At 42.9% G+C, this 13,751-nt stretch overlaps 1 protein-coding gene across 2 annotated transcripts in view; it reads left to right on the forward strand.

Moving 5' to 3' along the window:
- The first annotated feature begins 457 nt into the window (after window positions 1-457).
- Window positions 458-13,751, forward strand: part of SH3KBP1 (SH3-domain kinase binding protein 1) — a 269,084-nt gene continuing 255,790 nt past the window's right edge. For both annotated transcript variants that reach the window (XM_008575775.1, XM_008575774.1), the window contains exon 1: window positions 458-532. The gene's annotated coding sequence lies outside the window, so the exon portion shown is untranslated. The remainder of the gene's footprint in view (window positions 533-13,751) is intronic.

Here is a 13,751-nt window from a genome sequence, read left to right on the forward strand (position 1 = left end):
GAGTGGGGAGCCAAGAGCTAAATTCGCATCTCTCGTCTGCAATCTCTGCGCTGGGGGAATGCTGCTGACTACCTGTGGGTGGAGCAAACATTGTTAGCCAGCTGTCACTGTGCGGTTTCCTCCCTGTAGCCCCTGCTGGCCCTGAGACCTGTAGGCCACCCTGCCTGTGTCTGACCACAGACCAGCACTCCGTGGTTTCTGTACTACCGATTTCAGGTTAACCAAAGTCAGGTTGCTGTGTGTGGCCTTGTTATTTTAAATACTCATAGGGGGGAAGTCCCTTTAATATGGTTTTACTGACTGTCCAGGGTTGCTGGGCCTCAAACTTCTCCAGCATCGGAACTAAGTTGCTTTTTCTTCCCTGTTGCTTGCAGTGGAGGCCATAGTGGAGTTTGACTACCAGGCCCAGCACGATGATGAGCTGACGATCAGCGTGGGTGACATCATCACCAACATCAGGAAGGAGGATGGAGGCTGGTGGGAGGGACAGATCAACGGCAGGAGAGGTTTGTTCCCTGACAACTTCGTAAGAGTGAGTACAAAGCAAAACCCTTTTCCTGTCTCCTGTGTGGGCTCTGCTGACCAAAGGCTGTGGGCATCGAGGATGAATTGCGTGTGACCCCCTAAGAAGGGAATGAGTTGACAGCTTGCCCTCCCACGTGATGTCAAGAAGAACATGTGTAGCTTCGCCCTTCATATCTGGGATACCTGTCCTGAAATTGCTTTTTTAAGGCCCAGAATGATCTCTTTCCAAACTGTGTATCACTTCGTAGAAAATGCTGGAAAAACGTAAACCTTGCGGAATTGTTTGATTTATGTGCTTGTTTATTTGCTTTGAGAGTTTAAAGGGATGTTACCCTTTTCCATTCTATGCAAAATAGAAGTGAAACTCAGTTTTGATCACTTAAATGAAGTAGCAATCAAACTAAATGCAGAATCCAAATTATTCTGTTTTCCACCTTTGTATTCATATTGCCTTTTTAAAAAGAATATGTTTATTTATTTATTTTTGGCAGCTCCCCGACTACTGCCTTTTTGATAGGAGTAGGATTATTTTCTTTTACTTCTCTATGTCCATAAAGCATTGAACAAAACCTATTTCTTCAGTAAGGTTTTGAAGATTATGCCCTTTGCAGAAGTCATTTAGGGGTTGATTACAAAAATGTAGCTCATTCATGTTAATAAATTACATTCTGTACAGTTGTAAATGACAGTTTGAACTGTTAGGTAAAAAAGTATCATCTGGAGGTTGTTCCTTATGGGACATATTGACTAGTCCCTGTACCATATACTTCTATCCAACACCAGAGAAGAATGGATTATTCTCAGGAGAATGGATTGATTTCGGTAGGGAGAGCTGCCTGCAGAAGTCCTCAGGTACCCTGCTGTAGTGTCTGTGGTACTAGACCATACTTAGGAGTGTGCCTCGGCTGCAGCAGGGGTCGGGAGGACCTTGGGCCCCGAGAAGCAGGTGCCCCCCTCCCCTTGAAGAATCCCTGGCAGGGGGGCGGGGGTTATGACAAGGGGCTGTGGATGAAAAAAGTGTGATGTGCTGGGATTTCTAGCCTCTGGGCCCTCTACCTGTACCCCTTCCAAGTCTAAAATGAATAGGAACCCAGTGAAACCTTTCTTCAGGATCTTGCCTTGGGGTGATCCTGCTGACATTTCTTTTTTCTTTTTGGTGTGCAGAAAGCTGGGAAGAGTCTTGTAGGTAACATGCTAGTAAACATTGCTTTCTGTAGTTGTAGGAGTGAGACTTTTTTTTTTTTTTTCCAGACTAAGTTTGAATCCAGCAGCTCTTTCCTGTTTTAGGAATAGGAAAGCATCACATCTGGGCCACCATGGATTGACTCTGTTGATGTGTCAACAGAGCTTAATTCTTTTGCCTTTCCAAACAGAACCCCCAATTTTGGGAAAGGACTGTCCTTGAAGTTGAGCCAAATTGTTCTGTGGAAGGAGGGCTTTTCCAGATAAAAGGGGCAATGGTTGGAGTGAAGATGTGGGAGGAAGGAGAGAGGAAGACCCCGGCAAGGAGAAGGGTCTGCAGCCTGGATTCCAGTTGAAGGGAGGCCCTATTTTGAAAGTCTTTAACGAGTCTTGTTGGCTCAGTGCCCCCTCATTTCAACCCCCAAATCCACAGAACCCGAGAACTGCGTTAGAAGGACTTATAAAGCCTGGGGAATTGGCTCAGGGCTCAGGCTTTCGAAGTAAGGGATCATGGAGGGTGGCAGGAAATGCAGAACAGGAATTGCCCACACTGGCTCCGACCCTCCTTCTTGCTCAGCAACCCCCCCGGGGGGGGGGGAAGGGGACTTCTCACCTGGGAAACGAGGTGGTGTGGTCCTGACCACCAGGAGGCCTTCCCCACCTGCTCTGCCTTGGGCCAGGCCAGTGTGGGCCATGGCAGCGGGCTCCTGCCCTCTGGTTTCCCATGGGCTTTGGCTGGAGGTAAGTGGGAGGGAGGCCAGTGAGGTGAGGGCTTACCCCATGGGCTTGCCTCGGGCTGGCTGTGTCCCTCCTTCCTCCACACCCCTCTCCCCTCATGCCTTCAGGACTGGGGGCTCCCTTGTTTCTAGCCCCAGGCTGCTGCCTTTGAGTCCTTCTCTATCTCACCCAATTTGTAAAAGTCTCTTTATTAATCCCTTCTCAGATTACCCTAATTGAAATATGCCACCTGTTTCCTTTTACAATCTGGCTACCTCATGGGGCGCTCTGAGGATTAAAGGAGAGAGTGCTGGAGGCCATTTAGCACAGTGACCAGCCACCTGGGGAGTGCACTGCTGCTCCCGCTCCTGGTGAAGGAACAGACCTTCTCCTCTGGGCTGAACCCTTCTGCTCTTGCCTAATCAGTGGTCATATAGCTTCAGTGTGACACAGCCAGCGAGGGGAAGTCATGCTCTTGGGGGGTGCTCCTTCCACCCGGGGCAGAAAGGATGTGGCAGGAACGGCTGGGGCTGTACTACTTGTGGCTGTCACATTTGGCAGAAAAAGAAACTTCTTTTCTTTCAGATGGCTGAGTCTCTTTTCAAGCCTTCACCCACTGGAAATGTTTTAGGCCTATTATTGAAAACGTAGTGGGTGGATGCTGTGGAGGTTAACAATAACCAAAACTCCCGCAGAGAATTCTAAAAGCTGAAAATATGTCTTTAAGCAATAATAATCATATTGGCATAGGTTTGCAGTTTTGGAAGCAGCTTTATGTATGTCCTATTTGGCTTAAGAATAATTTGTCCCCAGATTGAGTTGGGTGATCTTGTGAAATCCCATTGTTTATTGGTGTGCCTTTGTGTCGATGTTATCACTGTCAGAGAGCCTATCTTAAGCATTTTCTTGATTCAGATCCTTACCCAGTATCCCACTTGACAGTGGTCCCCCAAAGTGTTGGGATCCAGTACCCACTTTCACCTGTGTACTGTCTCAGTCTCTCAAGAGAAAAATACCAGCTATCCCCCTGGAATTCCGTGTGCCAGGCCATCCCATTATAAAAAAAAGTAATTGTGCTTTTCCAGCTCTCAGGCTGAGATTTGTTGTTACACATAAATGTACCCAACTAGGCCGTATGGCCTTTGGGGTTTGTCCCTCTTTGATTTAGTTAGTTTTTATTTAACTTATTTACTGTAAATGTGGAAGAAGAATCTTTTAAAACATTCCCTTTCTTCCCCCTACCTCTCTCCCCATCCACTTCTTTTGGAATACATTTTTCTTTATCCCTCCTCTTTAAAAAAAAAATCATTCATTAAAAAAAAAAAACATTTATTTTTTAAGGTGAAATTTACAGAGTAAAATGCACAAGTCATAGGTAAATGGTTTGATAGTATTTGTTTTTACATAAATGTGTACTTTTATAACCACCATCCAGATCAATATTATTTCTATCCCTCCAGAAAATTCCATCGTGCCTTTTCCCAGTCATTTCCCCTTCCCCTAGGTAACTGAGCATTATAAATTAGTTTTGCCTGTACTCGAATGTCATAAAAATGGAGTCATACAATATATGCTCTTTTATATATGGCTTCTTCTGCACAATAAAGTGTTTTTGAATATATCAGTACTTCGTTCTTGCTGTATAGAATTCCATTATAGTGAATATATCATAATTTGTTTATCTATTCTCCTGTTGATGGACATTTGGGTTGTTTCCAGTTTGGGGACTTTATGAATAAAGGCTCTGACCATCCTTGTATATCTCCTTATGGACATGAGCATTCATTTCTCTGTACGTACACACATGTGGGAGTGGAATTGCTGCTCTCCTGATTTTCAACATGTAGGGTTTTCTCCATGTAAAGCTGTGGCCTCTGTGAGGGACGGAGTGTCACACCAGTGCCTCCAGCTTCATTTGTGCCACACTAGCCTGAATCTTGTCATCTTAGCCTAGTCGCCCTATGCCACCCTATGCGTGTGACTGGCGAGGCATCCTGAAGCACAGAACCAGTGTCCCAGGATTATTGGGCCCAGGAAATATCGAAGACTAATTCTTACATTGTTAAAAACATTACAAATAGAGAGCATGTCAAAGTTTGTTGAACTCATTTAATGAGGGAACTAGCAGAATGACAAAACTGATTCGGTGAGGATATGAGGAAGTGATTAAAAAGTCAGTGGAGAAAGGAATGTTCACATCAGATTGCTGAGTTAGATTCAACACTGCTTCTATCTTAGAGGACAATAAAATCTTAACCTTTGGGGTTAATCATCTCTACCAGAAAAGAAAAGAAAGCAGCATACCTTACCACTTTTCCAGATGTTTTCCTCTGACTTTCACAGGGTTGTAAAATGTCCTAATAAAATGTTAGTTAAATTAAGTTACATTTCCAGAAAGTCAGATGACCCTCCTGGGGGGCTTATTAGAAAATGCATTAGCATGACATTAAAAGGTCACACGATCTTTTTTTTTGCCTAATTTCCAAGTGTTGGATATTTTTTCTGAACAGACCACGATAGATCATAATATAGAGTTACAATAATAGGAAATACTAGGATGAATCTTCAAAATCAATTATTAAAAAATATATGGTTCCTCTTCTGGGACCTCAGACTGCCACAAAAACAGAAAAATAGCCACCTACTACAGGTAGATGTGGACCCTTTCATTTTCCCATGTTGGATTTAATTACTGGTGTCTTCCTTTAAAAACCTTACCCTCAGATCCAGATAAGTGTTCTTTAATCGAGTGAAAGATTTATAAGCAGCCTTTTTTCTGGCTTCTTCTTACATGGATCATGGATCGACAGATAAACATTTTTTAATGGCCAGCCAAATAAATTTGGGGGGGCAGCTGGCCAGTACAGGGATCTGAACCCTTGACCTTGGTGCTTTAACACTGTGCTTTAACCAACTGAACAAACTGGCCAGCCCAAATGAATTTTAAAAAGAAACCTTTGGCTGACATCCATGTGTCTGCCTGCTCTTGGAGGGGACATTTGATAACTTTCAGGGCCTGTGCTTGTTGCACTTTTTGTAGGTCCCAAATAGACATGTAGAAAGCAGGAAGCTACAGTGCGGGTTTAAAGAATGCGCTTGTTGATCTTTAAGTTTGTCTGACGCTGCCTGTGAGGAAGTGTGCTGTTTTCTCTGCCTGTGTGTGTGTGTGTTAGGTAAAAGCACACTTTATGTACAGCCTGCTCCATTGTTGAAGGTCAAGTGTGTTGACTTGCAGCTTGCATGTGGCACGTTTGCTGTGTGTGACAGTTTCAGCTTGCTTTCCCGTTGCTTCAGCTTTTGTCTGCTGGGTGTTTGAGACCGCCCTTTGCCATATTCAGGGGCTTTTTTTGTATTTGTGTAGAGTGGTTGGTGAATATGGTTGGTGTCTTTTTTTTTTTTTAAATCAATGAGGCGATGGCCAGCACTATTTTGCATCCTTGCACCACTCCAAAATAAAGCTTACGGTTGCTTTGCTGTTCTTGATTTATGAGAAAATCACAAATCCACTTAAACAAGTGGCATAAAGTAGAGATTTTCAGATTGCTCTTCTATATTTAAAGACTCTGATGTGGATCTCTTTTATCAAATTCCACTTTTCTTTAGATTTTCAACCAAAGGGCCATTAATTTTGCAAATTACATGGATGATTGTTTTCAAGATACTTGTCTCTCGAAAAGATAGCAGGGATTTTTTCACATGTGCTTTATACTGTGCAGAGCCTCTTCTTGCTCACAGCATGTAGTCACAATGTGCTTGGGAGTATGGGGGTCTGCTCTACCCATTGGGGAAACATTTCTTGGGTGTCTGCTATGTGCTAGGCACCAGAGGAGATAAGCACAAATGAGACACATTGAATGGCTTATTGTCACAAACGTAACTTCACCTAGAGGATGATGGTTTTTAGCTCCTGTTCCTGCCTTGGGGAGTTTTGTGCTTTAGACATTGTTCTACAACAACATTCTGCAAAGATGTTCCTGATTAAAATTCCACTTGAGAAGGTTCTGACTGGATTCATCAGGCAACTGTTAGAGTGAGCTAACATGAAACTTCAGTTAGCTTTTTGGCCCTGATGCTGTTTTGTTTATGGAATAATAATGGCTATATTCTCTTCAAGGCTTACTGGTTACCTGGCATTGTGTGTATAATCTGCCTGTGTCTGTTACTTATTGAGCACTTACTGTTTGCCAGACAGGAAGGAGGCTGAATTCTTCACATTTTATGTCATTATATCCTTATACCAACCTATGGTATAGTTACAGTTTTTTATCATGTCCATTTTCAGAAGATGTAACTGAGGCATATCAAGGTTAAAAGACATGCCCACAGTCACACAAGCTAGTGAGGAACAGAGAGCACATTGGAACCCAGGCCGATGGCTCTGGCACCTGAGCTGAAGCAGGCAGCATTGTGTGGGTGTCTGGATTATCCTGGTGGGGCAAGGCCCTCACTATTACTGCCTGCCACATTATGCCTTCCCAAGGGCCAGTCACGTGCCATCATGGCTATTAAATTATCCTCTGATTTTTAAAGAATTCTCTTCAAAAGTTGGTTATTTCAACTTAAAGGAGCCTGGATTTATGGGCTTGTGCTGTTTTTCCTACAAATTCTGCAAGAAAGGAAATTAGGGAAAGTATTTTATTTTTATTAATTTGTAAGCACACTTGTCATTTTGCAGTATTCAGGATATGCTTTTTGGAAGGAGCTCGACTTGTCTTTTTTATCAGTGATAAATAATACAGGTGTGTGACTATCTTATTGTTTTCCACCTATGGGGCCCTCGAAAGCAACTAATTCCAGCTCAAATTATTCTTTAAACTTTAGAGTTTTCTTTCAGAAAAAAAAAATAAATTCTAACACTTACAACTGGAACCTGTTAGACATTGTTGTGAGAACTGTTACTCCAAGTAGGGCCTGGAGTTATTAAGCACAAGTGTGTTACCATAAGAGCCCACATCAGGCTTTGTAACTGTTGCAGTGTGGGAAGGGGGGGGGTGTCTTGTGACTCGGGGAGAGCTGTGACCTCAGTGAGTGTTAGTCCTCTGACCAAGTTGATCATAGTGATTATGCATAATGGAATCTTATTTTCTTAATGACAAGATTATCGAATCTTAGCTTAGAAAGGGACTTTGAGCTCATGTGTTTTAACCCCCAGCTTTCTAGCAGATCAAAATCTAAACTATCTGGGGATGTTGCTGTGATCATTACTGGATGTTTATACTTGTAAAGTGTGAAGCTCCAGCCTGGCCCTGGCTCCAGGTACACAGCATTATCAGAATTTTGGGGTGGGGGTAGGAGTTGGGATACGAACCTTAGAATATTTTTAAAAGTTCAGGTGATTCTGCTGCTTGATAAAGCTAAGGCATTCATTTTGTACAGTGGTACTGATAGGGCAGTATTATCCTTTTAAATCTAATATCTTTCCTCAAGAACATGGATTGGTAGCCTGTGACCTAGATTTGAAAATATTATAATGTTATTTCTAAAGTAGTTTTACAAATAAAGTAGCTATATAAATGGATGTATAAGGAAACATAATTGTGCTGGAAATTGTAAAAAAAAAAAAAGTTTATTACAAATACAGAAAGAACATAGTAATATGTAAACAATGCTCAATTCAAGTCCATTAGAGTTAGTACATTTAATTGCAGAAACTCTGGATGAAATAACTGTATCCCACCCCCTACCTGGTGGCAGTGAGGTAGGCAGGATTTCTAGGTATGGTCCTCAAGACTCCACTCTGAAATCCCCACAACTTGTGAATGTGTGAGCTATCACTCAGTGATTGTGTTATGTTATATGGCACAATTGATCTTAAAAAAGGGAAACCTCCAGGTGAGCCTAATCTTATTACATGGGCCCTTAAGCGCAGAGAACTTTCTCTTCCTAGTGGCAGAAAAGTCAGAGATTCAAAGCTTGAGAAGGACTTGCTGCCTTGAAGATGGAGGGGTCACCAGGGAAGGAATACAGGCAACCTGTAGAAGCAGAGAGCAGACTTTGGCTGGCAGACAGAAAGAAATGTAGTCCTCAGACCTGTGGCCACAAGGAACTGGATTCTGCCAACAACCTGAGTGAGCATGGAAGTGGATTATTCTCTCAAGCCTCCAGATAAAAGTCCAGCCTGGCTGACATCTTGATATCAGCCTTGTGAGACCTTGCGTAAGCAAAGAACCTGGTTGAGCCTACGCACCCAGACTTCTGACCTACAGAACTATGAGATAATAAATGGGTATTATTTTAAGACATTAAGTGTATGGCTTAAAATATGGATAGCAAACACCTGGGATGGTGCTCTCCTTCCCCACTGGCAGGTTATCAGTGGAGACTGTGGGGAATCTGGACTTCTGTACCCCACTCAGTGGCACTAGGCAACCTGTGGCAGCTCTCCCATCATCTGCTGGCGTGTTGTCAGTGGAGACCAAGTGGAGACTAGAGAAGGGGGAAGATCTTGGAGAGGAGGAAGCTGGAGAAAGGGATTCATTAAACCTGCATAGGAAGTTTTAGGGAAACTCCTGACCCACCCACACATGAAACTGACTGGAATTACCATGTCAGGAAGTTTAAGAATAGAAATTCCAGTGTGGAATACCACGCAGGTTTTTAGAATGACCTATACAAGGGTACTTCAAAAAATTCATGGAAAAATGGAATTGAAAGATAATACAAATCTTTCCATGAACTTTTTGAAGTACCTCGTAGGTAACACAAATGAAGCAGACTGAAATAGCACTGCAAATAGACTGAAATAGCTCTGAAAACTGAACTGTCATTGGAACCATAGCCCACAAGAGTAGCTGAGGACGTGCATGCTTAATATAAATAGGGTGACTGCCTGCTAAAATTTAAATAGGATCTAAAGTCTTGTAACATAATAGCCCAAAGCCCAGGAAACAAATCACTTGTGATACCAAGAGCCAGGAAAATCACAACTTGAATGAGAAAAGGCAATCAACAGATACCAACACCAAGAAGACTCAGATGTTGGAATTATCTGACAAAGATTTTAAAGCAGCTATCATAAAAAAAATGCTTTAACAAGCTATTACAAACACTCTAGAAACAAATGAAAACTTTAGAAAATCTCAGCAAATAGAAGATCTAAAAAATGGAAATTATAGAACTGAAAAATAAAAATCAAATTGAAAAGCTCACTGGATGATAGATTCCTATCAAAATCCCAGCAAGTTTTTTTTTTTTTAAGATACAGACTAGCTTATTTTAAGATTTATATGGAAAATCAGAGGAACTAGAATAGTTAAAATAATTTTGGAAAAGGAGAGCAAAATAGAAGGAATCTACCCTATGACTTATTTTAATAGCTATAGTAATCAAGTGGAACAGACTAGAGAACCTACACAAATATGCCCAACTGTTTTGTTTTTTTTTTTGACAAAGGGGCAAAAGCAATTCAATGGAGGAAGGATAGCCTTTTCAACAAATGGTGCTGGAGGAATTGGACATCCATAGACAGAAAAATGCACCTCAACCTAAACCTTACACCTTATAAAAACCTCAAAATGGGTCATTGATTTAAATGTAGAACATAAAACTACAAAAGTTTTAGAATTAAACACAAGAGAAAATCTTTGGGACCTAGGCCTAGGTGAAGAGTTCTTAGATATCACACCAAAAGCGTGATCCATTAAAGAAAAAATTGATCAATTACACTTCATCAAAATTAAAATCTTTTGCTTCATGGAAAACCCCATGAAGAGGATGAAAAGGCAGGTTACAGACTGGGAGGACGTATTTGAAAACCACATGTCTGACAAAGGACTTGTATCTAGAACATATAAAGAACTCTCAAAATGCAGCAGTAAGAAACCAAAAAATCCAATTAAAAATGGATAAAAGACATGAACAGACATCTCACTGAAGAGGATATGTAGATGTAAAATAAGCACGTGAAAAGATGTTCAACATCATTAGCCATTAGAGAAGTGCAAATTAAAACCACTGTGTATCTCTTAAAACGGACATTAGAATGGCTTAAATAAAAAATAGTGATAACTCCAAGTGCTGGTGAGGTGTAGAGAAACTGGTTCTCTCCTATTTTGCTGGTTGGAATGTAAATGACTCAGTCACTCTGGAAGATAGTTTGGCAGTTTCTTATAAAACTATTCACTTCCTGTAAAACCCAGCAATTGCACTCTTGGACCCTCACCCCAGAGAAATAAAAACATATTCACCTTAAAACCTGTACACGAATATTCATAGCAGCTTTATCTGTAGTAGCTGCAAACTGGAGACATCCTGAATGTCTTTCACTGGGCGAATGGTTGAGCAAACTCTTGTCCATCCATGCCGTGGAACACTACTCAGCAATAAGAAAGAATGAGCTATTGGCACACGTGACAACTTGGATAGATCTTAAGGGCACTGTGCTTTGTGAATGAAGCCTATCTCAAATGCTACATACTGTGTGGTTTCATTTATATTATATTCTCAAAATGACAAAACTATAGACTTGGAGAACAGATTACTGGTTGCCAAGGGACAGTGATGGGGCAGGGGGAGGACTGGTATGACTACAAAGAGGTAGCATGAGGGAGTTCCTTTTTGGAGATGGAACAGTACTGTATTGTACTGATTGTGATGGTGGTTGCACAAATCTATACATTGCATCAAATTGCATAGAGTTACACACACACACAAATCAGCGCATAGAAAGACTGATGAAAACAGAATAAGGTCTCTGGTGTAGTTATCAGTATTGAACCAGTGTCAATTTCTTTGTTTTGATATTGAACTATAGTCATATAAGATATCATCACTGGGGAAACTGGGTGAAGAGTTCATGGGCCTCTATGCACTATTTTTATAGGTTCCTGTGAATATATAATCATTTCAAAATACAAATTAAAAACGGAAAGAATACTAGTGGGTCTCAACCTTGGCTGCTCATGAGTATCGCCTGAGGAGCTTTAGAAAATCCTGATGCCTGGACTGCATCCCAGACCTCTCTGTATCTCCAGTCATGAATCCCAGCAGTAGTGTATTTTAGGATTCCTAACTCTTATTTTTGTTGTTTTCCACTAAGTTAAAAAATAAACCCACTACTTCCCCATACACTGCAGTTCCCTAGCCCATCACGAGTCATGGGTATTGTAGTCACCTCTCAGGACGGTCGGATTCTGTCACCACGTTGTGATGGCTGGGATTTAGGGAAGCTCTGCCCCTGCTCTGAGCAGGTCCAAGAGCCTTATCATTTGGCCTGTGTGTAGTTGGCCTGGAGACTGACAGGGCCTATGATGGGGGTAGAGTTGGGAGAAGAAAAAGGGTGGAGGAGGGGAGAAGTGGGGTGGGGTAGGGGGGAGAAGAGATGTTGATGATAAGGCCAATGTAGGACCTTGCCCTGGGCCTGATCTTGTGGGGCAAACATGTTTGGGAGGGGAAAAGCAGAGGGGGTGGGACATGAATGTTGGGGGAAGGATTGCAGTTTATGATGGGGAAGCCAGAGAAGGCCTCGCTAAAAAGGTGACTTAAGACTTGAGGAAGTGAGGCAGTGAGCCTTGTGTGGATCTGGGGGAAAGAGCCTTTGGGGCAGAGGGAACCGCATGTGCAAAGGCTCTGGGGAGGGGAAGTGCCTGGTGTCTTGGAGGAACAACAAAGAGACAGGGCACCACTGGAAGGAGAGCAGCAGGAGATGGGGTTAGAGGTCACAGGGCTCCAGATCAGCGAGGCCCACTGAAAGGACTCACAACTGAGGGAGATAGGAAGCAGTTGGGGGAGGTCCAGCAGAGGAGTGATGAGACCAGAGGTAATTTAACAGGTTTCCTCTGGCCGTGGTCTTGAGAAGAGACCACAGGGGCAAGGGTGGAAGGAGGGAGACCAGTCCAGAGGCCACTTGCAGGAATCCAGGGGAGGGCAGGGGAAGCCAGGAGAAGCAATCAGATTCTGGATACTTCAAAAAGTAGAGCCAATGGGACCTACTGCTAAGACTGGCTGTGTGGTAAGAGAGGGAAGAGGGAAGGACGACTCTAAGGTCTTTGTGCTGAGCATGGGAAGCATGTTAAGGATGCGGGTCTGGAGTTCAGGGGCAGGGTCCAGGCTAGGATAGGAATTCGTGTAGCTGCTCAGCCATCACAGGGACCTGGGCCCAGGCCCACCCCAGAGCCACTTCTGGTGCTGCAATTTGTGCCCGATGCTGGGATGGCTGCTTTTCTCACCTGTCACCCTGTGATGTGAGATCATGAATGTAGAGCAACTTAGAGTAGTGTTTGGTTCATATTAATCAGTCAACAAATATTAGCTAATATAAGTATTAAGCCACTCTGAGACACTGGAAAAATACTTAAATGGTGTTTGTCAATTGGGTACTCTGGGATGCAGATGCCGAGATAGAGTTAGGAGTACAGGAGGTTTATTTGGGGGTGGGGGGATAACACCCATGAAAGATGAAAGGGCAGGGGGGCGGGGCAGGGACAGCTTCAGGCTGTGATGCCCAGCGGTCCCAGCCAGCCTACCCAGGAGCTCCTGAGCAACGATTGCTCCATAGAAGAAAAGGGGAGGTGGCGGGCCAAGGTACAGACTTGCAGATGTAAGTTGTGGAGGCCTAAAGTACAGCATGGTGACTAGAGTTAATAGTAATGCATTGTATACTTGCAATGTGCTAATAAGAAAGTAGATCTAAGTGTTCTCACCACAGAAAAATGTAACCGAGGTGAATATGTTAATTAGTTTGTTTATGGCAGACATTTCACAATGCATATATATATCAAATCATTACATTGTACATTTTGTATAAATAGAATTTTTACTTGTTAATTACACTTCGATAAAGCTGGAAACAAAAAATGGGCAGAAATGGCCAGGCCCTAGCACCATACACCCCGGGTCAGTGACCAACTGGGGGCTGCTGGAAAGAGTGTGGCCTCGGCTAGAAAGCAAGCTGAGGCAGATCCCGAAGGTGCCAGTTCTTTCTTGAAGGGACTACGAGCAGTACACCGCTAGGGCTGACCAGAAGACATTTTGTTTCACTTTAGTTTCTCAGCTCACAAGGGGATTTGATATACAGTATTTCACGCCCCCTCCCCCTACCCCTGGCTCAGGGGTACATTCTTCAGGGAAGTTCAGGGAGGAAGAAGGTGAAGATGTGAATGTCTCTTTGATGTGTAGTCATAGCATGCACTAGTGCAAAGGTCACACACACGCAACTATTTGTGGAATGAGGTGCATGAAGTCAGCCTGTTTTTGCTCTTAGCTGCCTATCTGGCTTATCACAAAGGAAGGAACGTTTCATTTATTGTCACACTTCCTCTGGGACCACCAGCTTTTTCTCACGAAGACTAACAAGGATATGATATCATATGTCTGGGAGTCTGGGTGAA

The sequence above is a fragment of the Galeopterus variegatus genome, unplaced genomic scaffold (assembly GCF_000696425.1).
Source record: "Galeopterus variegatus unplaced genomic scaffold, G_variegatus-3.0.2 Scaffold1238, whole genome shotgun sequence".
Lineage (NCBI taxonomy): Eukaryota > Metazoa > Chordata > Mammalia > Dermoptera > Cynocephalidae > Galeopterus > Galeopterus variegatus.